This window comes from Colius striatus, chromosome 13 (assembly GCF_028858725.1).
Source record: "Colius striatus isolate bColStr4 chromosome 13, bColStr4.1.hap1, whole genome shotgun sequence".
NCBI lineage: Eukaryota > Metazoa > Chordata > Aves > Coliiformes > Coliidae > Colius > Colius striatus.
Window position 1 is genome coordinate 5,001,333 of NC_084771.1, and position 23,802 is coordinate 5,025,134.

At 38.8% G+C, this 23,802-nt stretch overlaps 1 protein-coding gene across 4 annotated transcripts in view; it reads left to right on the plus strand.

Annotated features, from left to right (window-relative positions):
- The window catches only part of AFF2 (ALF transcription elongation factor 2), a 335,336-nt gene that overhangs the window by 8,850 nt on the left and 302,684 nt on the right, over positions 1–23,802 (plus strand). The window lies entirely within an intron of this gene.

The following is a 23,802-nucleotide window of genomic DNA, read 5'->3' on the forward strand; positions in this document are numbered from 1 at the left end:
AGCTGCTTTACTGCCTTTGGAAAGTTGCTTTGTGTCTGTCAAAGTGGTGTAATGATATTTATATCTTTGGTAATTTGCCTCTTTTGATTTTTATGTTTTTTTTTTTTCCTTCAAATGGAAAGTGTGAGAGAGGAGAGACAGCTATGCAGATACCTTTATCTGGTTTTTTTCTGTTCACATTTTCACCTTTCTGGGGGTCACCTGAGAACTGTGACATTTCTCTACTCTGAACATCAGTCTAGCTACGTAGTTCCTCACTGGCTCACTTGTTCTGCATTACATACAAGAAAAGCAAACAGTGTTGATGCAGATTGGCTATGGCATAGCTTATGCATTGAGATCCTGTGTTGGATACAACTTCTGTGCAGATGATGTGTTGCAGATGATATGTGTGCACATGTTTAGAAAAGTGGAGTGACGTTTCTGGCCACAGAGCTTTCAAGCAATGTTGATTTATGTCTCTCTGCTCTACCTCCTTTTGTAAAGTGAGAAGAATAACATCTCATCATTTTACTGATAGACTGAAGCATTTTGGAGAGAAGTCATTGTCATTGCTTCTTCATATACATGGGGTAACAGAAAGAGAGGAGTGAAGTGACTTGCAGGAGGACTCAGTGTTGGCCAGGACTGCTGTCAGCTGAGTTCCAGTTCACTGCCTGCCCACTCTGATGGGTATATTTTCCTATTCTGCAGGGGTGTGATGAGGTTAAGTCCCTTAATGTTTATGAATGTTTATGGTGATAGAGCAAGACAGGAACCTAGGCAGATATATTAATAGGGAAAAGGCAAGCCCATAAAGAGAAATGGTAGGATTTGGGCAGAGCATATCTGCAAGAAAAGGTAATCGAAGCAGAGAAACTGTTCTGAAAGGAAGAATGTATTGACAGTGTGCATATTTTATATAATTTACCTTGCTCTCAGCTGGACAGCAAAGCCTGGGGACCTTTCAGAGACAGAATGATCTTGTTACCCCGGAAGACTTGTCTTTCCCAGGTCTTATAGCTGCCTTTATATAGGCAACTGTAGCTTAAGTAAACGTCATGTCTTGGATGCTTCACTGAATAGTACATCCACACTCTTTCAGAAGCATTGTTGCTCTTGGAGCCAGCTTCCTTTGTTTCTAGCAGACCACTACTTTGTTGGTTAACCCTGGGCGTGAGTTTTCTTCACAAATGTTATTAGACTGAACATATTTTCTATCAATGCCACTTGAGGGTACAAATTACTGTGTTGCATTTAGCAAGTACATTTTTGTGTTGTAAAATCCCTACAAACAAAAAAACCCTCAAAAAACAGAGGTAGAATATTACTTGAAGATCCTTTCTTTCAAGATTCAATGGAAAACAGGCAGCCTAAACAGTTGATGGTCTATATTTTTATGTCCCAGAAAAGCAGAAGATATTTGCACATATGTGATTTAATAGATTATGTTAGTGAAATTGCATCTGAAATTTACAATGGGCTTTTGAAGAAGGGAAAGAATCTTGATGAAATCCTGTGTGTCATTTTAAGACAATTAGGGAGATTGTTAGCAGCATACGTACTTAGAAGTATTGTCTTTGTGGCTTTGATAGTCGTCTGTGGGCCAATGAAGTTGCACTGGAGGGCTGAGCCGAAGGCCACTGCAGCTGATTGAAGTTTTTAATTGATTTAGTAAACTCTAAAACATACAACATACTTAGCCAGAGATTCCTTTGCCTCCTCACTCAATTTCTGGAGAAAATGACCTTTACCTACTTTGCATAGAGCATCAGAAACATTATGCAATCTGTTGCAATGATGTTGTTACTACTCAGCTTTAACTTTTCTCTTTAAAGAGACCTTTCCCAAACTGATTGTTCTTTAATGTGCACATGGATGGTTCATAGATAAGGGAAATTAAAATAGAAGAGGGATTTGATATTTGTGTAGGAAGACACCTGTGTGCTTGTTCAGAATCATACAGCCTCATCATCAGGACATTGAGCACGTTGTAGGCTATGACTAGGCGTTAGCCTTATCAGGATAATAAATAATACACTTTCCTGTCACATCAGTCTGCCTGGTTCTATCCCCATTACCCAAGACAAGCTGTTGTGTGAGAATTTTGCCTGGTTGTAGACTGCTCATGAATCTTGCAGTACATGACATGCAGACATCTAACAAACATGACTAGGAACTGCATAAAATACACAGACGGAACACAGAAGTCGTATGTTTGAAAACACATTAGAGCTCCACAAATAACCTGATATCTAGAAGGCTTTTTGTTTTTCTCCTGTATATCAATAACCAAGAGTATTCTACTAACTGCATTTCAACCAGATCAGGCTTATTTTAGATTTTTGTAATGATTCTGGCTTGTGTAAACTCAGACAATCTGCCTGCATATTCAACCTCAAGTGATAAAAGGTCTCATAAAAAATTTGAGGCAGGCTAGGATGTTTGGTTAAGATTTAATATCTTTCTAACTCATTATAATGGAGTGTCAATATATGCTCTAATATCTGTGGAAAGAAGAGGAACATAAATGACACAGTTCTATTGTAGCAGGTCTTTTGTAAACAATTAATGACTGGGTGGATGTCAGAAGCAAGGGCGAGAGAATTGATAAACCCATTCCAAAGGGCTTAAAAAGTTGAAGTGAATTCTAAATGTAGATTAGGAGCAAATGATGACAGCCAAGCCAGTATTACCTCAGTTGATTAATTTATAAGGATACTGGTCAATGATTTTAACCAACAGCTATGCATAGTAGAATCCTAATGGGATCTGTCTGTTAAGATTACATAAAGTAGAGCATTTGATTTATTTCATAGCTTTCCAACGCTCCACTTTAACTTCATACAAATAATGCATTAGTCACACTGGATAAAATGGCGTATTGAGTAAAGTTGTGATTTTGTCTGCTGCTTATAATCTGATTTTTATAAAGGATTAAATCTGTTTTAGTAGTTTATTCATATCATAAAAGAGATTGTCGGCTGAATGAAATCTTTACATCTGCCACTTTCTATCTCATTAGAAAAGACAGTAACATAAAGTTCCTCATTTCCTCACAGTCTGTTTTATCCCCTGGTGTGTCTGAGTGCGTATATCTTCGGCACATGTTTGCACATTATAATGTCAGCGTGCTTTCGAAGTTGTGGTTAAGGTTGCGTCACGGCCTTGGGAAGGTAATGTGAGGGGTTACGGACCTTTTGCCAAGGAAAATACCCATCTGGGAACAAATGGGAGATATGGCAAAGGGTGACTGTCAAACATCTGAAAAGGATGGTTTTTAGCAGTGTGGCCATGTCTGTATGTGTTGCCAGATTCAGCAAGGTATTTAAGGCCACACAGCACCTTGGGTATGCCTACATTAGTGGACACAAGTGTGTGCTTCATGATAAGCGCATGTTGACTTACAGCTGATTTAAGATGACATGAAGGCTGGGCTTACCTCTGAACTGAAATGAATGTGAATTGTCAGTTGTGATCAGACTGTCCAACTGTCATTCACCTGTCACCGTTCCAGTGGTTTAATAAAACATTCTTCTAATTCGAATGCATCCTTGTTCGTTTTATTAAACTAAATATTTGATGGAAATATTTGATTCCAACTTTTGACTTTCTTACCCATTGTTGCCAGAATGCTGGCTTGTTGTTTGTATTTTATTCCTTTTGTTTAAATGTGTGTCATTGACAGGATGCTACTGTTAGAACTGTCAGTTGTTTTCATGTAGACCTTTAAAGTCAGAGCAGCAGATGATATTTTCATAGATGTTTTCTTATGTGTATTTAAGTTCCTTGACATTTCTATTTAGTCCCATTAAGTGTTTAGGGCCAGAACTGGTCCTCTGAACATGAGGTTCTATTGGGTTTTGATGTTGAGCAAAGAAGTAGTGTCCAGCTCTCTTAATTGCCTTTGTAGTTGGAGAAGCAGATTCTGAGGACCTTGGCTCTCCCTTCTGAGGTCTTGCTGAGGATGAAACTTCTTCATTCACATTTTCATTTGTTGATACATGCTGCAGCTTTACTGGCTCTGGAGCTTAAATCTTGGCTTCTTTTCCAATGTACTTTGAATCAGTAGGAGTATTTTGATATAAAATGTGTATTCAACCTCTTGTGTAGAGCAAAAAGCCGCTTGCAAGCTTGAGTTGCAAAAGGCAGTGGGAGCACTGGATGGGCAGGGAGACTGTGCCCTTGCAGAAGGCCTCGGGTTGCCAAAGCTGCTGGGATTATAGCCACCTGACTCCCAGCACAGGATTGGGCCCATCTCTGACTCCAGCAAGCTTCATGAACAAGACTTTAAGAACCACATATTGTTTGTCAGCCCCCGTTATTTTAGAAGGGATGACAGCAGGACCTCGCTCTTTGCTCTACACTGGCCATTTTCTTTGCAGCATTGGTGCACTCACTCACTGAGCCATACAGTCACAGCTGAGTCATTTTTTGCTCAAATTGTGATTGTTACTGAAATTGAGGGGAAAAAACCCTTTACTTGTCATGAAAGTGTTTTGATTTGTGAGTACATTCCTGTGATGCAGAAGGCTCCTCAGAAAAGTAGTAATGTTTGCTGAGGTGGAGATACACCCTACGTTGTAGTTTCTGGTGCCAAATCCAGGCAGTATACACAGGTAGGTTTGTTGAGGGAAAGTAGTTTCCATTTGGCATTACTGAATTCACAGAGCTCTCTTTCTCAGCTAAATTTAAGTATCCTCTGCAGCAGGTTTACCTACACACATGAAATGGATCTAATATCTCTGTCCTTGCTTTAAAAATGAGTAGTCACCAGAAGCAAACAGAAGCTCCAGTGTGAGCTAGTGTGTGGCTTGAGTGTGTGGCACTGGTGAAGCTGGGTGTTGCAGGTGTTTTGGGAGCCTTCCCTAGCCACCCTCCTCCCCAGTAAACCTGGCCTGTTGGAGGAGTCATCCTTGAGCTGCACATGGCTGCAGCACATATCCATCACTGCTATTGAAGAATATCCAAACCTGGCATGTTCTGCATGCACAGCTATTTAAATGGAAGTATTTGCCAGCTTTCTCATATATGTAGTGGCAATAATTTCGGGGATGGAGAGTGTGTGCTGATATGTGGTTCTAGTTGCTATTCAAGGACACGAGCTGATGCTGGACCCATGGTTTTTGTAATGCACTAAGGACGTATTTGTGTGTGATGTGCACCAGGTGGTCCTGCTCTGGCAGGGGGAGTTGGACTGGATAATCTTTCAAGGTCCCTTCCAACCCTTAAGATTCTATGATTCTGTGACTAATGCAACCTTCCAGCGCCTGCTTAACAACTTGTCCTGTGAGATGATTATGGCAATAAGACACAGTATAAGTATTTAAATATGAAAGAACAGTACCACACTGTTTATTTGTGTGAGGAGTACTGACTGTATCTCTGAATAAACACACAACAGCCTTTTTTTGTTGAATTTTATTTGGCAGCTGTTTGTCTTAATAGGAAATCTTCAGTAGTATTTATTGTATTTTGTGCTGGTAGGAGGGAGAGCCAAAGCAGAATCTGAGCAGTTTTACTTGCTTTACTTGTGAACAATAAGAAAATATTGCTGTATTAATTACTGTTGTGCTTTATTGGCAAATATAAAAAGATCCTATAATATGAAATTGCTAATATAAGAAAGGCTTTGATTTTCTCATTAGCACAGGATATTTTGCATCTGTTCTGGTTCACGAGTGCATTGTCGGCACTTAAATAATAATAATAATGACTCAGTAATGAATAAGAATAACAACAAATAGGCATGTGAGTATGCAGGCAGGCAGGCACCCTCCGGTGTTTATCAGTAGGCTGGTTTTGGAGGTCTTGCAAAATGAGCTGTTCCCATATGCCCATTCAGATTTTCTTAGATAGATCATTGCACAGCCCAGAGATTCATTTTGCTGTTGACATGGCTGGGTTATATACAAGCATTTTTTTCATTGTATGTCAGAAGTAGTGTTAAAGTTCTCACTTGAAATGGGAAATGTGTTTCTTCCACTTAAATGTTTCTAAGTCTCCGTTTTTCCTCTGGTCTGTTTTGTCTTTTCTTTCTTTTCTTGTTCTTAGAGTCTTAAGTGTCTCCTTGTTTGGAAGTCCTGAAAATATCACAGCTCTGGATTGTTCTGTCTGTCTTTCAAGTATATTCTTAAAAATGTACCCTAGAAGCACCTTCACTACAGCACAACTCAGTTTATGTCAAATTGTGTTCCCTGCTTCTGTAGTTTCTGTTGCAAAACCAGAAAATGTTAAACCAATGTTTGCCATCTGTCTTGAACATCAAAGAGCCTAGATATCTAAAATTAAAGTTTAAATTCTGATCTGACTCTGAGTTTATAGCAGTGTCTCACCTTTTATTAAGTCACCTGCCTACGTAGTATGCCACACTCTATAATTTATGGACTTCATTTTTTCCAAGTCTTATCTAATGCTGAGTAGTTGAGAACAGTGATAGATGAAGGATAGCACAATACTCCCTTTATTGTTAAAGCAGTGGCTAATTTCATCAACGAACGTTAACTTTTAGCCTTATCATTAATAATTTGGACTAATTGTGTGGCTTAATGGTTCTGAGTTTACTCTAGGAGAGAAGGAAAATGCTTTCTTCAAGTTGAGGGGTAAAAAAAAAATCAGCAGTTACGCTTTGAGCTACTGTTTTCTTCAAACAGGATTCTGCATTGTAAATTACACCCTTATGACTCTGCAGCTGAAGAGAAAGTCATGAAAAAGTGTGTGTGTATATAATAAATAGTTATCTGGAATGTGACAATTCTGGTCAAAATACTTAAAGTTCTGGGTTGACAGGTGAGAGGGCATCTTCTGTGTGAAGGGTCTAAATCATACCTGCTATTTAATGCAACGAAAAGACTACCTTAAAAAAAAGAATACTGAAAAGTGGCCTTATTGATTTTTTTCCAAGTAATATTTGCTTTAAGAAGTCTACATGTGTTTAATGTGCACTCTAATAATATCTGTGAAACAAAGGAAAGAAAAAGTGGATTTTTTTTCCCCTTATTGATTAAAATTATATTTTGATCCAGCAACCCTTGACTGTAATGGAAGAAAGCTTACAACACATCCATGATTACAATAAAACAGCAAGGCAGGAATTAAAACCAAAACCAGAAACAATTCCTCCCCTCCAACTAAAAGAGTTTAGCTTTGAATAAACCAAAATAAATTGGTAAAACCAGTCGTTTACTAGCACATGACCTGTAAAGTACTTCAAGTGATCTGTGAATGGAAGCTACCCTAAGTCTGCTTCTTGTCACACTAATTTGTCTGGCTTAAAGTAAGTGGGTCTCCTTGGCAGTACAAGAGCAAGTAGATCACCAGGTAAGATCAGATAGGAGTCTCTGGTGGTAATAACAGAGCTACAACAAAGCTTTTCTTTTGACACCATTTCTACTGCTGTTAATAAGTGTGCTAATTATCATGAACCTGATAAGGCTTATAATTGACTGAACTAAATGTAAATTTTGGTTAAATAAAGAGTAGTTTGATAGACTTGGCAGGTGCTGGTTTGCTTAGCTGCTGTGTTCAGAGGAGGAAGGCATGATTCATAACAAAGTATCAGTATTTTAACCATCAGATTTTGGGGAGGCTTAAAATGTTCAGATTTGACTCCTGAAACAAAGCTTCAGAGTTTTCAGAGTATCTTCTACTTTTCTGCCTTGTCTTGTGATACTTTACGCAAGGGCAATTAGTTCTTACAGTTTTTGTATTGCAGTAAAATCCCTGTGTAGTCATTTGTCACACATTTACATGGCACAGATTAGTGTGGCCTAACTGTTTAGTCCCCAGACACCACGGCAGTAGTAGGTGTTGGATAATAAATAGCAACAACAACCAGTCCCATGTCTATAAGACTCAACGCGGAGTTCCAGTTAGGGGGCACTGCTTTACACTTTTGGGCTGATCACCTCTCTATACCTCACCCTGCACATTTGTAAACTGGATAGTGTATCACATATTTGACTTTAGAGGCAATTTAGGGCGTACCTAGAAGTTATGAAGATATTTTGAGGTGTTTCAAATAGCTTTCATGTGTCCAAGCAAAAGAGTGTCAGCATTAAAATGCTGCAGGTTTGCCTGGAAGGAGGGCAGTTCCTGACTTACAGAAACGTTTAAATGCTCAGTATTCTAAGTGTAGAAGTGGAAATGGGCATGGAAGAAACAAACATGGTATCTAGGATGGTAAATGTCACAGACATTCTTTGCCAATGCTGGAATATTTATAGTGTATTTTATGTATTCAGTAATTAGGCATTGCCATTAGTGCACACGACCTCTTCATTTTAATTGTCAGGAGAGCTGTCACACAATAACACATGCTGCAGCATATGCTGCAAGAGCAGTCAGCTTTTGTCGTTTCTCAGCTACATTTTATTACTTTTAGAAATGTTTTAATTCTTTTTGTCTTACCCTTCCAGTAAATGTCCATGAGTAAAGCGTACTGGAAACTGGTGTTCTCTGGCTATCAAGAGGCCTTGGCAGAATGAGGTTCTTCCTCTGTGGACAGGCTTGTGTGCTTCTAGAAGGAAGGGGAGCATTTCAGTCCATCTTGTCCCTGTACTTACTGCCCAATGCAATCTGGGAATCATGCTTTCTTAGGACTGACTTTTGTATTCTTTCTTGCTATATAATACTCTCCCCTAAAAAGCACCAACCCAACAAAAGGCAAACCTATCATGAGGCTTGTACAGAGTTTCGAAAGTCCGCAGTCTCTCTGAATGGGAATGGAGTGTTACCTCAGAGTTAGTTTTGATGCATGTGGGATTAAAATAGCTGTGTGCTTTGTGCCCCGTGCATACCACCTGTTCCAGTGAAAAGAGGAAGCCTTAGTTGCTTATAATGGCCACGAAACTAGCTGCGTTTTACTGAGACATACAGGTGCAAATAACCCCCTATTTCAAAGCATATAAAGTAATAAATTGGCTGTTGAGAAATTAGAATGCAGCTGGACTCACAGGGTGAGGGCGGCTTATTTCTCTGGGTCCTCCCTTTGCTATAAATGCACGGTAATTGCCAGACGTTACACTTTATTTGGGATGACAAGATCATCACGTACTGTTACTACATGCAGAGCGTTATTGAAGGTACCCTGCATTATGTCTACAAAGTGTAAAAAAAAGGGGAAAAATTACAATTACTTCCTGCCTGAGGTGTATGCTGCAGGGCTTTGCTTTTTTTCCCTCTTTTTTTTTTTTTTTACTTTTGTATTCACTAATTTACTGTTTGTTCTAGAGCAGCAGTGAGTGGGAGTTAAACTTTAAGTGCACATTTGGCTCCTTAAAAAGACATTTAGTGTACAATTACTGCTGTTTACCATCTTATAATTGTTGTGTGTTTAGGCTTAGTCAGGCTTAGGAAGATGGGTATCTGTAATCTTTGAGGGCTACAACTCCCTGTCCTAGTTTTTACAAAAGAGAAAGTAATTATAGATATTGAGATAGATACAGAGATAACACAACACTTTATGCTGTGATGTTTTAGTGATAATTGTAAAATAAACACACAGCCAGAGAGGTTGTGGTAAGAGATGCTGCGTGTGGCTGCTGTTTCAGTCAATGATATTCAATGAGATGCTCAAATCAGATCTGGGAGCCAAGACTGCTCTTCATGGAGTCCCCAGATTTGCTGTTCTCTTGTTACACAGGTGCAATTTACAAAACACTGGGTTTAAAAGTAAGGGGCCGTATTTGTACTACAACTATACGTTATACCACATCAGAGTAAAACTAACCAACTACATTCATGCCTTGGTTGGCAGCCTGATGAATAGGGGTGTCAGCTCATCCGGTGGCATAGAGGAGACTATCTTCATCAGCCTTTTCTAGTGGACAGCTTTGTTAGATAGGAAATAGTAAAGAGGTGGGCCAAGTATTTATCTGGTCAGATCTATATCAGGATCTCAACAGTGTTTTAAAGCACAATCTATGGCAGCAACCAACTTTTGGAAGCTGCAGGTTTTCAAGTTTGAGGTCCATCACAGGAAAAGGGCAATTGCATGTTCCAACTTGCTGTGCAGTTTGTTGCTCAGGAAAACCGTTTGTCTTAATAATGCATCCACAAAACACTTGAAGTGTGTCTGAATCCAGGTGTAAAATACAGAGAGTGGCGTTTCCATTTTGCAGATGCTGAAATGCAGTCTTTGTGACTCGGCCATGCTAACCCATGCCTGGATTTTCTTAGCAGGGAAATACATCTCTAAGGAGTGGACTGAGATGGGGATGTAATGTCTACAGTGAAAATGTAAATGAAGTTGTATGGACTGATTTCACTTTGAACTTGGTTTGAAAAGACAGTTGTGTGAAAACAAAATGTAACAAATGTGTATCTGAAAATACCCTAGTACTTGAAAGACATGAGAGATGGTTAAAAAGCATCATTAGCTTAAAAAGTATCTTCTTCCTTTAATTCAGTTTTATGACCCACTGTAATTGGAAGACATAGCTCCACTGGTTTTCTTTAAACAGGAGGATATTATTGCATTTCAGGCCAGTCATCTGAAAGTTTTCATTTATAAACATAATGAATGCTTTCAGCTGTATTTGTAAGAAATGTTTTTGGATTACAGATGCTCTGGAGAAACAAATCTGTTTGAGGACTATTTTGTAACTGTAAGCCTTTGAGAAAACGTTGCTATCATTCAAAAAAGATCTGAAGCTCCGAGTATGTATTGTGACTGTCATATTAACTTTCATACTCAGAATGCAAAGGACAACTAATCCTTCCTTCCTTGGTAGGAGTCATATGTTGCTTTTTAACTTTCTTCCCTATGTTTTGTTTTTAATGTAATTTTAATGAAAAAAAGTGCATCTGGCATTATCAAGTGGTTGCTTGTTGCTTCTTTTCTGATGGCACAGTGACAGGAGTTCCAGCAGTGTTATTTTTTGGGGGAATATTATGGTACCTATTCTGCACTTAAACTTTGATCTCGTGTTTAGCCCTGTGAGTTGAAATCCATGACACTTTTTTGGGACTTTATCTGTAGCTTTTTAAAATCATCTGGATTGAGACCACAGAGCTTTGAGTACTTGGGTGTTACCAAGGTGGAATACGAGCATGAAGGTGGTGAAGATCAAATCCACCGTCCCATTTAAAGGGTGGAGATAAAGCCTGATAGAGTACCCCACCTCTCCTTGATAAGACTACTCTGTCTGTGTTAATGCTGTTTATTCTCACTGTGGTGAACTTCACCCACTGACATTAAATCCTTTCTTATAAGTGATGGGTGTACCAGCCTGCTTTGTGATTTCCAGGCATGTCAAGGGATTTAGCTGTACGAGCTTTTTTTGTGTGTGTTTGAAATGCAACTTTTTGCTAGTAATAGGAAGCTTGGATCAAAATGTGTGATTTATCCTTTTTTGTACCCATAAAATCCTGTAACAATAGCCAAGCTAATTAATATAGATAATTAATTTGTTCAGACTACTATTGGAGGGGAGGGAAAGCCAAGCACAAACCAGGAATCCTAAAGCCCATTTACTTTAAAAAATCCCACACCTTTTTTCAACATGAATCCTATTTTTTTTTTTTAAAGACAGTTTTTATTTGGGTAAATATATTTTCCCATAAAGTATAAAATTTCAGCAATTTTATTTCAGTGCTGGTGGAAAAATTTTTAATTAGGAAAAGGATCATTTTTGCCAGTGGGGGAGAGAAATTCTTTTGCTTTAAGAAATAAATCTGAGCATCCCTTAATAAACACTAGCATTACTGTGGTTTTTATCTGTATGTGCTTTCATAAAAGGTTCTTTTTAGTGCAATACACATTTGGTTAAATCCTGCAATACCTTAATGCCTTTCATGCTAGTGCATCCCAAGGCACTTCACAATCTGTAAAGTTAACATTAGAAATGCAGCACATAAAATTCCCTAAGACAATCCTTTTTAAAATGCTGAATAAAACATCTAAACTGTTAAGTTTGGATTAAATGGCCCAGCAGTTGGTGCATTTTTTTCTTTCTGTGGAAAATATGTTTGAAACAAATGACTGAAATGAATAAAGGCTCAGTAAATAATATGACTTCAAATGATATTCATGAAGGCCAAAATCTGCCATTCTGCAGGAGGAAGTCTAGACATGTACAAAGTTCAGCTCTGTTAATTAAGAGGGAGCAATACGCTGCAGTGAGTCAGAGCAATTTTATAATCCAAATGCTGCTAAAAGGGACTCTTGTCAACCTCAAAATCTTATTTGTTTTGTAATCACTGGGTAAGGAGACTTGCTGGCTGGGGAGATACGTGTCTCTCTTAGGTTTGAACGCAGTCCAGCTTGGTAGTGACCAAAAGCTGTTACCATCTGATAACTGTTTGTTAGGCTATGCAAAATAATTGTAGCCTCCAAACAGTTCCCAGTGTCAATGTCAAAAAAATCCACCCCCACGCTTGGCACTACTTATTGCCCTTGCTGGCAGCCCCAGCGAGGAGGCCAAGGTTTGACTTGTTTCCCCTTTCAGTGCTTGCAGTGGTCCTGCTGAGAATGTGTGTGTCTGGTTTGTGGTTAAACGGTGTATGCTCTGTTCTCTGCAGGGCTGCCAGCCTGGCATCTTTTATAAGTACTGATTTTTATCATTAAGAAAACAAGATCCTTCATCGTCTTCTCACTCCACCTTTAGGTCTGCTTTGAGCTGATTTTTTGTGTTGATGCATTTTTTAGAAAACAACCAAATAAAAAAAAAACCCACCCAAAAAGACAAACAAGAAACCCAGGAAACCAGCAAAACAAAACCAAAGCAGTGTCAGGTATGATTTTGTTGTGTAGGATGAGCGAGGCCAACAATCAGTGCTTTAATTTTTTTCTTTTTAAAATTAAAAGGAATAAAATATACACTGAAAAATAAACCCAAGAATAACAACCAGCTGATAGCAGTGGAATACATAAGAAAAAAACCCGAGGATTATGCAGCCTCGGAAAGAGCCAACAGATGTTCAGGGCGGGTTAGAAAAACAACATGATCAACGGTATGAAAGCTGCGACAGATCTAAACAAAACCCCAAAATAGATGCAATTCTAGCATAAGCCTGAAAAAGAGAAAATCATTGTAGGCTTTCCTCAGCACAGCGCTGGTCTCGGATAAAACAAGATTGAAACTTCTCAAAAAGGAAATTTATACTGTTGTGAGTTTGCAGCTTCATTGCTAGAGACTTCTCATGCACCTCTGCCAGCGGCTAAATTGGAAAGAAGATAAAAACGAGCAGTCTGTTCCTCAGGCAGGAGAGGTGTCTGAATTAAGAGCTATCTGCTCATCCTGTAACAGAGTGGCATTTTCTTAGGAACTGGGAACATATTTGTTGTATCACTTAAAATAGGTTTGGGGTTTTTTTGTTTCCTTTTACTGGACAACTGAAGCTGGAAGGAAGACCACACAGGCCATGTAGTCATAAAATCGCCTCTCACCCATGATGCAGTGGTTTATGTTCCCATAAAATGAAGGAAATCTGAAGTGTGGGTGAAACCAGATCAGTGTGCAGCAGTGTCAGGGATTCTAGTATCTCTTGCCAATGCACTGAGATGCAGATCAGTGCTATTGCCTGGCTTAACTGTCCTCCTCCCTCAGCACTGAGGAAATGGCTTGTTGTGGCAGACTTGGGGACAGGCTGTTTCAGGGGAGTCTGGGCTGGAATGAGCTTGCTTGTGTGCTCATAGAAGTCTATCACAGCTTTCTGTGTCGTGGTGAATTTAATCATCTGAGGCCCTTTTTCTCCTACTTGAAATAGTTCCTTACCTTACGTTCCACTTAATGGGTCAGATACACCCTGGAAGGAGTAATGTTGGGGACATCTGACTCTGCCTCTGAGAAGTGGGGGTGTCAGGCCTGGGCAGGGATTCATTGTTTGAGGCAACTGCGTGTGCCCCCACACGCAGATGGGACCTCCTGGATGAGGGCTGTGGGGCCAACCTCAGCCCCAGCACTGCAGTGTGGAGCTGAACAAAGGAAGAGACAGAGCCGTTTTTTTTCAAGAACCCTCATTTATTCAGATGATGTCTGCTACCTACCCCAAAATAAGACCATAGCTGCTGGAACCAGCCTGGACCTCTTTACCTATGATGAAGTACCATCATTTAAAAAGGCAAATATTACAGGTTTGATTAAGTTATTCTAGATTTTAATAAGGTAGCTATTGCTCTATTTTTTATCATAATGTTGGAGAAGCACCAGAGTGAAATACCTTGACTTGGTCTTATGGGAAAGGGATGATGCCCAGATGGGTGCCTGCTGCCCAGCCTGTGATTGAGGCTGGCACCCATGATGTGGGTGCTGTGTTGGGTGCTCAGGCTCACATCAGCCTTCTCTAGGCTCCAGAAAACCCTCATAAAATGCTAATCATTGGAGCTAGGTTAATTTGTATAAATTATACAAAGCAGGTAGCAGTTGTGCATTGATGCAGTTTAGGTGAGCCTCATGCTGTACTTACAACCTCATGTTTGAGTGACACAGGTTTATCCCCTACAATAAGCGGTTTTGCTGTGCAGTGTTTGGAAAGCAGGCGGTGCTGGTAATAGGTTGTAGGTGACGCTACTGCACTCTGTTAAGGTTTATTTAATAACATATTCTTCAGAAATCCAGAAGATCAGTGAACTTAATTTACTGATGTACATGGTTCGAACTGGCAGTACTGGGGCCATTTTGCTGTAGGGGGATGTTTGTGGGAACATTAAAGTGATTGTGTCCTCTATTAAGAATAGGTAATTTATTTGTCTTTCCTCGGATTTAGGAAACTGTGAAATTAGCGAGGAATCTTACAAAAGTAGGGCAAGTTCAATAGTTGCCTTTGTACCTTTGTTTTCATTGTTGCCTCTATTTGCAGCCCTGTGCCACTGGCTGCTCTCCCTCCTGTCATCTGGTGACGTTCAGCATCTTCCCGCAGCAGCATGCAGAGCTCAGCTCTGGGCATATGCTTCCAGAAGGAATCCAGCTCTAGCTTTTCAGATGAAAAGGTTAAAGACTTTGACACAAGATAATTATAAAAGGAAAATGAATCTTTTCTTGGATCAGAAATTATTGTGTAAAAGAGTGTGTAAATTATGGCGTGCAAGTTAAGTAATGGCTTTTATACTGAAATCTGGAATTACTGTGATGAAGGAGATGGTGTCAAACCATGGTAATTTATTTCGTTTTGGTTTCTCAGATCTGCAATGAATTTAGGAAATTCAGATTTATAGCAAGTGGGTCTTTGTAAGAATTTCTCTGCGAGAATAAGAATGCTTTATGAAACTTCCATTGAGGTCATATTCATACCATTATTCTAGCTAGGACTTCCAGATAGAAAGTTCCCACATGTTTTGTTCCACTGGCTTCTCTAAGTGGATTTTTCAAACTTTAAATGTTACTTCCACTTTCTCATTTAACTTGCATCATTGCTCTTCAGTGTTTGAACAGGGATATGGTGATGAGCATAATGTAGTATTTTGCTAATGAACCATAAAGCCTTCCAAGCACTGTTTACCTTTTGTGTGTGTAAGGTTTGGAAGTTGGTAGATTTCTTTCCAAAATCTATGCATAATTGCAGTTTTTTGTTATTACACTAGAGGACTAAGAACTCAATTTGAAGTTTCACTAAAAGGAAAATTAAAGTTCTTAAAGTTGTATTTTTGGGAGATTAAGTCAGATTAAATACAAGAGCTCAATTTTATTCCCAGTGGAGGATGGTTAGGAATTGATCATAAGTGTAATTCACCTTTGAGATGCAGCACTTCATACAGAAAAGCATTGTTGATGCTGTAGAGCATATAGTCTCCCTTGCAGTAAATCATAACCTAGGGTATAGAGCCGTTCCGTGTGTGTTTAAAGAAAGAAATGAGCAGGCTATATATCTGCTGTATCTAAACTATGCTCTGTTGTAAACAGAACAGCTATTTTTGAACCTCTAGCAGGATGTTTCTGGCAAAAGGATAATGCAGATGGATCCTTGCGCGCACACAGACGCACACCCGTGTTTATCACTCTGCAAAGGGCCTATGCGTATCATTCATTTAACTGGCAATTCTTTTCTGGTATCAGTATCATTTCCCAGCAAAATTGGCTAAAGGAATTGTTTCAAACACAAAAGATGTTTTGAACTGGCTTAATTACTTGCTCAACAGCCAATAACTTTAGGAATTGTTTTCTGTGTGCATTCGAGATACAAATTGGGATATCTTTCCATTTGTGTGAAAAAGATTAGGCCAATAGGAGAAAAAGGGATCTTTACCCATTTTCACTAAGCAGTGAAGTTTGAATATACAGCTTGAAATTGAAACTATTTTTTATCCAAAGCCTTTGAGGGCTGTTTCTCAGTCTAGTGTAAACAATTTATTGTTGAAGTCCTAGAATATTTGCATTTTAATTAAAGACAATTTTAATTAAATACAAAACTTTAATCAGAAAAGCAGAGTTTAGGCAGATAGTGTACTTGCATGCTAAGCAAGCTTACTCTGAGGGGACCTGTACTCTGTAAAACTGGTTTGTGTGGTAGTTAAAGCAGGAAAGTTACAAATGTGTCTTTCTTGCCTAACTTCCCTACAAATAGTAATCTTACCTTGAAAGAAAGGGTGATGCAGAGATCTTAAAAGGACAGTGAGCAGAAAAAAGTTTACTTTGAACTGATAAGTAAAAATATAAAAAAATAATTTACAAGAACGTTGAAATCTAAAAAAGTAAATATCTCTTATAAAAAATGTTGGGTTTATGTGTTCAAAGTTAATTATTTATAAGACATGTAGGCAGTACTGTGACCACTTGAAGTCATCTGATAAATATCACATCTGGTTTTGCATGTGCTAGGTGATGTCATCATGCTGATGCCATAACAGCATCTCAAGATATGACCCATTGGGTTTACCCTGTTTGTAGGTGAAGCTGTCTATGCCTAGTCGTAGAATTAAGTAGGACTTGAATGGGCACGTGTAATAGAAAGTTGGGGTCTACTCTGGCAGTGTGAAGTAAATCCTGAGGTCTAGCAGGCAGATGTTTGTGGAGCTTTTCTCTTTCCTTCTGATGGGAGTTTGCTTAGGCCAAGACTGCACACCTGTGCAGTCTTTACTTCCAAAAGTAAATCCTTCCACAGTGAGCTATGAACTAGTTTTCTGACAATGATAGTTTCAGACAATGATAGTCTGACTTTGGAAAATTTTAATATGTGGTTATTGTATGAATTTATTTTTATATGTAAAGTTTTGGTGTCCTAAGGTAGACAAGAATTAAATTATCTTCTGTGCCCCTTCTTTCTTTCAGTTGGAATTCACATAGTCCTTTATAAAATAGCAACTAAGAACTAAAATGGTAAACAGTCATAGGATGAAAAGAGGATATTTTATGTTCACCCACAGCTACGTATTTTGAAAGCAATATTTCTCATTAAGATCTCATCATTGACAAACTGCTCATAAAAATTAGAATGCAGCTATCACTCAAGGTCTGTTTAAGACTGAGACTTCGGCTGTGATTTAGTATAGTATCGGCATCATGTTTTAATTCAAAATGAATATATAGCGTGCATACAAAACTATTTTCTCTTAGGCTGAAAGTTACTTGCTGTAATGGCAAAGCAGTTAATATATTACCTTTGCTAACAGGAAAAGTGCTGCATATAAATGTTTTTAGTCAATAATGTGTTTTAAAAAAGATTTCTCAGTAGGATCAGATTTATGTTGTCAGAAAAATTTATGCAGCTGACAAGTGCAGATGCCCAGCACATCGTATGTTCTCAGATTTACAAAGCAGTTTCTTGCCGGATGTCAGTTGGATGTGGTTATGGCAGGGTTACGTAGAAAACTGGGGAATCAGTCCAGGAATCCTTTTGTGCAAAATCCTGCCTTAGATTGGAATGATCCAATAAACCTCTGCCTTTACATGTCTGTAGCAGCTTCTGGTAGCGTTAGATACTAGAGGTCAAGAAGGGGCAGAGCGCTGGAGTCAGGATCTGTGCCATGGGTCTGAGAACAGAATTTTGCCTGAAGCATTTGAGATTTTCCTTGTATATTAAATGGGCCATTTTCCACCCTGTATTACTTGTGTGTTGCTGCCAGCTGCAGTTCAGCTAGGTAGAAGTTGGAGTTTGCTCCTTTGGTTTTCTCAGCTAAAATGTAGAGGATAATAGTACCTGTGCATTAGACTTTGCCGAGTGTGCATGTTTCAACCACTAACGTTAAAAAGTCTGCATATTGTTTGGTGTACAAGATATGTATCTAATGAGAAAAATATGCTTGGATAGAGATTTCATGTTGCATGGAGTAGCCAAACTGCATAATGAGTAAAAAAGAGCAATGCTGCTTAAATCCAGTTTAAAACAAATGATTACAAAATAATTGAAATTCAAGTCCTTTGAAAACTAAAAGCTTTTAAAGTATTTAAAATGTCATAATTCCCTTTTGTTTTTACAGTTATAAGATTGGTTTGTGAACTTGTTGCATCAGTCTTTATACCTTTTGATGAAGCTGTATTTGGTTACATTGAATTGGTTCCAAAAACTGTAATTGGTTGAATGGAGTCTCTTCTCCCAAGATAGAGATAGCTAAAGCCAAAGAGGCTTTTAGCTGCTTAATTAGCCTGGTTTGTGAAATTTGGTATAGGGGATGTCAGGAAGAATTTGACATATCTATGCTGACTTTGAAGTAATCCATCATTTTTTTTTTCAAATAAGAAGCTGAAATTCTGTGGAGTTTTGATCAATAGGTATAAAGTAAGCAGATTTTTTTTGTCCCCTTCATTTTATGTCCTTTCTGAGTAATTCCACTTATCTAATCAGCATAAAATTTGCACTACAGTTAAATAGCAATGCATGATTATACCTGATGTTACACTTCTCTTTTAAAAGAAAGAGAATCTAATAACAGGATTCTGTATTGATTGTGCTGCTAATTCTGCCTCATAGCGCAGACTGGCAGAAGGCAGGTAGCTGAATTGTATTTAACGGTTTTATTGTGATGTGACTAAGATGGATGTGACATGGTCCTCTATTATTCGTTTGAGAGCGTGGACACTAATGAAGCCATTAGCTGAGCTAAGGCAAGTGAAGAAAATAGGGAAATTACCATTATTCTGAAGCCATTAAGTTGTAATCTGCCACATTCTCTCCTTACTCAAAAAGGCATCTTCTTTTTAAGGCCTCCCTGACTGTCCTTTAAAGATTCATTAATTCATTAACTTTCCAAAGGAGATGGAGGAAACACAATTGAAATTTTAATCAGCTCAGTGTGTCATATTATTAACATTTTGAGTGTATCTGTATTCACTGTTGCACCACATCAGGTTAAGGTTAAATAAACTACATTACAGCAAATAATGTTCTGTTTCATACCGTAAAACATAAAATGTTGAAGGCAGAAATTGGTTTCATGGTTAAATTAAATTACGATACAGAGCTCATATAAAACGTTCTGTTATTCAAATGTATGTTCTTTGGAGGAAATGCAGTACCACCTCTGCCTTATCAACATCAGTATTTTCAAAACACTCACGATTAGTCTGTTCCATGTGAAAGGATATAGAAAGCACTACAAAACTTTTTTAATACATGTCTGCTTTTGCTATATACTCACTTATGATCAATGCATTTGTCTTTTGAGAAGTGACTGACTTGTTTTAATGTCTCTCTTCTAATGGGTCGTTCAGACATTATGTGAAATTACAGCTCCAAAACTTTCTCTTTGTTATCACTTTCATTTAGATACTATAGAGTGCTGTTTCTACCTACCCTTAGCTATACAAACAAATTCCCTTTTGCCTCTGTTATTGTGGAGCACAGTAAGCAGCTTTTGGCTGGTGCTGTTGGAACTGATTGAGATACAGCTCAAGATGGATGAGCACTCTTTCTTCACAATTAAAATACCCCAGATGTACCAAGGGGATGACCTCACACCTGAGTATGGGAACACTCTATTTGATTCCAGATAACCAACAGGAACTTTTCTTGAAGGCAAAAAAGCTTGTTTCATTTGGAGCTTTCTAAGAGTGGTTTTATTACTGCCCCAATTAAAAGAAGCCTGGGGTTCAGACACTTTCTGGAAGATGCATGTTTTAAGGGCTTGCTTCAAATCCTTTGAAACCATTCCAGGGATAAAGCTCACACATGCACGAGGGTATGGTGGGAAAAGAGGTGGTGGAGCAATAAATAGAAAGGTGCTAGCAGCCTGCAGGTTGGAGATAGGATGAGGCACGAAGATGAAGGGAGGGCAATGCAGGCCTGAATGTGCAGCTTCTTTTTTACACTTAAAGGTCCTTTTCAGGTTCATCACAGTTCTTCCTCTTCTTCCTATAATGTTACTTTTGGAAACACTTTCTATTTGGTTCTGAACTGTTTTGCCCTTGTGCTGCATCACAGAACTTTTAGCAGCGATGTAACAAAGCCAGCATAGCTTGATGTTAGTATTTATGCTAGGCATGCAAGCCTGGTATAAATCTGTGGTGTGTTTCTTTTCTCTTTTTTTTTTGTTCCCCTAGCTGTGATAGTGTCAGTTTGATATATCACCCTTCATGTTGTGTTTGTACTTGAGGTCAGGAAACTTCTGAGTTGTGTGTATCATCAGCGTTGTAAATACAAAGTAGCCTTTGGCACCTTAGTGTGGTGCCTTGCAGTGGATTTGTCAAAACAAAATCCCCTCTTTTGTTTTCCCCTAGAGTCAATTACACTCAGGATGAAGCAGTTAGTGACACCAGGGATAGTATTTTGAAGCATTACAGGTTAACCTGTTTATCAGAAGTGCTGGCATTGGTGTTTTCTAGTATCACAGGCTGACTTTACTGATATATTGAGAACTGCTTTCAGCAGGACTTGCAATACTCACTGGAACTTCTTTGCAGAGTTTTGAGATTCCAAAAAAACACACCTAACTAAACCAATTCTGCTGTGTCAGTACTGGGTGTCTTTCAGGGTGAGACCTTTCCCCTTTTGCCTATGAACAAACCCTTTGATCAGGGAAGCGAAGTGATTGTGCCTCCCAGCCCTGTCCTGCGTGTCTTGCTAGTTTGAATTTCGCCAGCCCCTCTGCCCTGACCTGCCCCCGTAGCTTTGGGAACGTATTGGCTCCAGCACTGAGTGCATTCTGCACAGTTATCTAGAATATGCCCTCCATAAACAAGTCCTGAGTGCTAGGGAGAGTTCTTGGGCTTGAGAGAACTTGTGTATAGCTGTGCATCTCTGGGTAAACAGACCTTTGTAGGTGCTGGTATTGTTTATATGCTATATGATGATACAAGAGGGAGAGATATGTATATTATATATACATATATGCATGGCATATGTCATGTATGTTATCATGCATGTACAGTCTCTCTGTATATTCTTAAGATGCTTTTTTGTGACATCTCACAGAATGATGTAATTGCAGCTGGTTTCTCCACACACATACAAAATGGGCTGGTGAGCTGTGCTTTTACTTTATCCAGTAGAGCTATGACATAGTAATTTAACAGCAATTGGTTTTCTGTGTCTTGGATTTCAAAATGCCCTCTCCTGTGCTTAAGTATATAATATGAAATAATCTAAATAGACCTATTTCTGAACAAAGCTTTTGCTATTGTACAGGAAAAGTTTGGTTTGACTCCTTTCTCATATAGGTCAGCTCATTAATTTTGTTGCAGCTGCAATGGCATAGTAAATGTGGCTCAGGTGTTCCCATGTTGCTGTTGCATCTCATATACAAGCTGGCTTTTGTAAGTAGTTTCTTTATATAGGAATAGATTTTAGCCATGTTCTGAAAAGAAAAAGGAATTCAATATCCAAGGGAGAAAAATAACTGTATGCCTCAGAAGCAGCAGAATGTAAATCATGTATTATTGTTTTGATGAGAGATCAGAAGGTGTTCATTTCACATCAGTAGTTTAAGAAGCTACTATTGGTTTGGGATGGGGTTTCCAGATCTGTCTGCTGACAAGTAAGGTTTGGGACCCAGTCACATCTGCTGTGATGTTCTCTGCTTGAACTGAGCTTTCTTCATGTCTTTTCTTGCTGGCTGGAGATTAGCATAACATATTTGAGTACAGTAAAAGGTCCAGACATTCTGGCCAACAACCAAAATATGCTCTCTACTTAATACTGCCTCAAATTTCTTCTAAATGATCTGTGATTATTCCAGTCACAAATAACATAGGGAGATTTTGAGATAGACTTGATGTCATATGGTTATTTCTTTTGTAAATAAAGCCAATCCTCAGGAGTGAGCATGAGTAATGGTTGATCCTGAAAAATGAGGAATAGAACTATGTTTTGAAGCTGGGTGAAAAAACCCACATGTTCTAATTTATTTATTTGCTTCCATTACTCTGCACTTCTCCAAGCACTGAAACACAACCAGAACATAAGAACTTATTGCAGATCTGCAAAGTCCTGTACAGCAGGGACTGCTCTTAGTTATTGCTATCAGCAGCAATAAATGTAATAAACATAAACCTCTCATGACAGCCTCCATACATCCCTCAGTCTGTGACTTCCCCAGTGGCCAAAAAATAGATGAACTTTGCAGCAGGCCTGAAAAGGGGTTATCAGCAAACTCTGGGTTTGTAGACTTGAGGAGATGATCATGTTTCAGTGTCTCACATTCTTAATAGAAAATATTCTGTCATTGGGACTCTCTAAATTTTTGGGAGGCTCTGGTTATAATTGTTGCTATCTTCTATATGAGCAGTAGTAGACTTTTTACTGGGCAAAATGCAAAGTGCATGAGTGCTAGTAGCTAAACCTGGTATCTAAGAGCCTGTGGCAAAATTTGCCATGTGCCTCTACAGACCTTAGGGCACTAGTGACACTAGTGTGGGACTACAGAAATAAGTAGCCCCAAGAGTGTACGTCACTAACTTATTTTGAGGTGAGAAATACAAAGCATGACTGAATCTGGAAAAAGAAATGCTTACAGCTTTCCTGAGTCTCTCCGATGTTTTGAAAGGTCCTTATGAAAGCCCACACCCTGCCTGTCTTCAGATGATGTGTGTCCCTGGTGGCTGCACCATTCCTGACTGTGCTTCAATATCCCTCATTAAAAGAGAGGTTCAGAGATGTTGTTTTATTCCCTCCTTCCTGAAATGTGCGTAGGCAGGGATCTCGGTGCTGTGGGGTGGGTCACCCGAGTGTACTTGAACTTAGGAAATGCACTCCTTATGAGCTTGGTTTGAGATGGAAATATATGTGAACAACGTGTATGATTCAATTCTCCCTCTCGTGGTCAGATGAGGTCCTTCTCACAGCTTTCAAGTACAGACATATTAGATGTTTCTGTTTGATGTAGCCTGAATCTTTTGGAAGACTCCCATGTTTGTAGTACAACCGGGGAAGTTACTGATAGTTCTTGAAATACATATATTGACTTTTTGCCACGCTGTGAAGTGGACAGATTGGAGATCTGAACTGAACTGTGACATTCTGTGGAATTGTATTAACCTTGCTTATACACACCTCCCCTAAGTGTTTCTAATTTGTCTCTGTTTAGGTGTTAAAGTGCTTCTGAAACATAGCTCTGTTTATCATCCTCCTGGCACTCCTGTTGACTCCAGTGGGTGATACAGTGTAAGCTCTGTTGCTTTTAAGGGATGCTGCAGTGTTGTTGACTTTGATAGAAGCACGCCTCTAAATAAGGAGAATGGGATTTGCCTCTTTATAAATCCCACCGCCTGGTAAGAAAAGTCCTGAGGATTTTGTTCAATGATATCTAAGTCTCCCCAGAAGCAGAAAAACCCCAAACCCCAACTTAAATATCATTGTACATATGTGCAGGATTAAGCATTCCAAAATCAACTCAATTATTGTTTAATTGATTTCAGATGTAAAAAGGAAACAAAAAACGATTGTTTTTCAAAGATATTCTTTACCCAGGGCTTAACAGCCATTTTCTGTCCAAGTGGATTTTAGAACAGTACC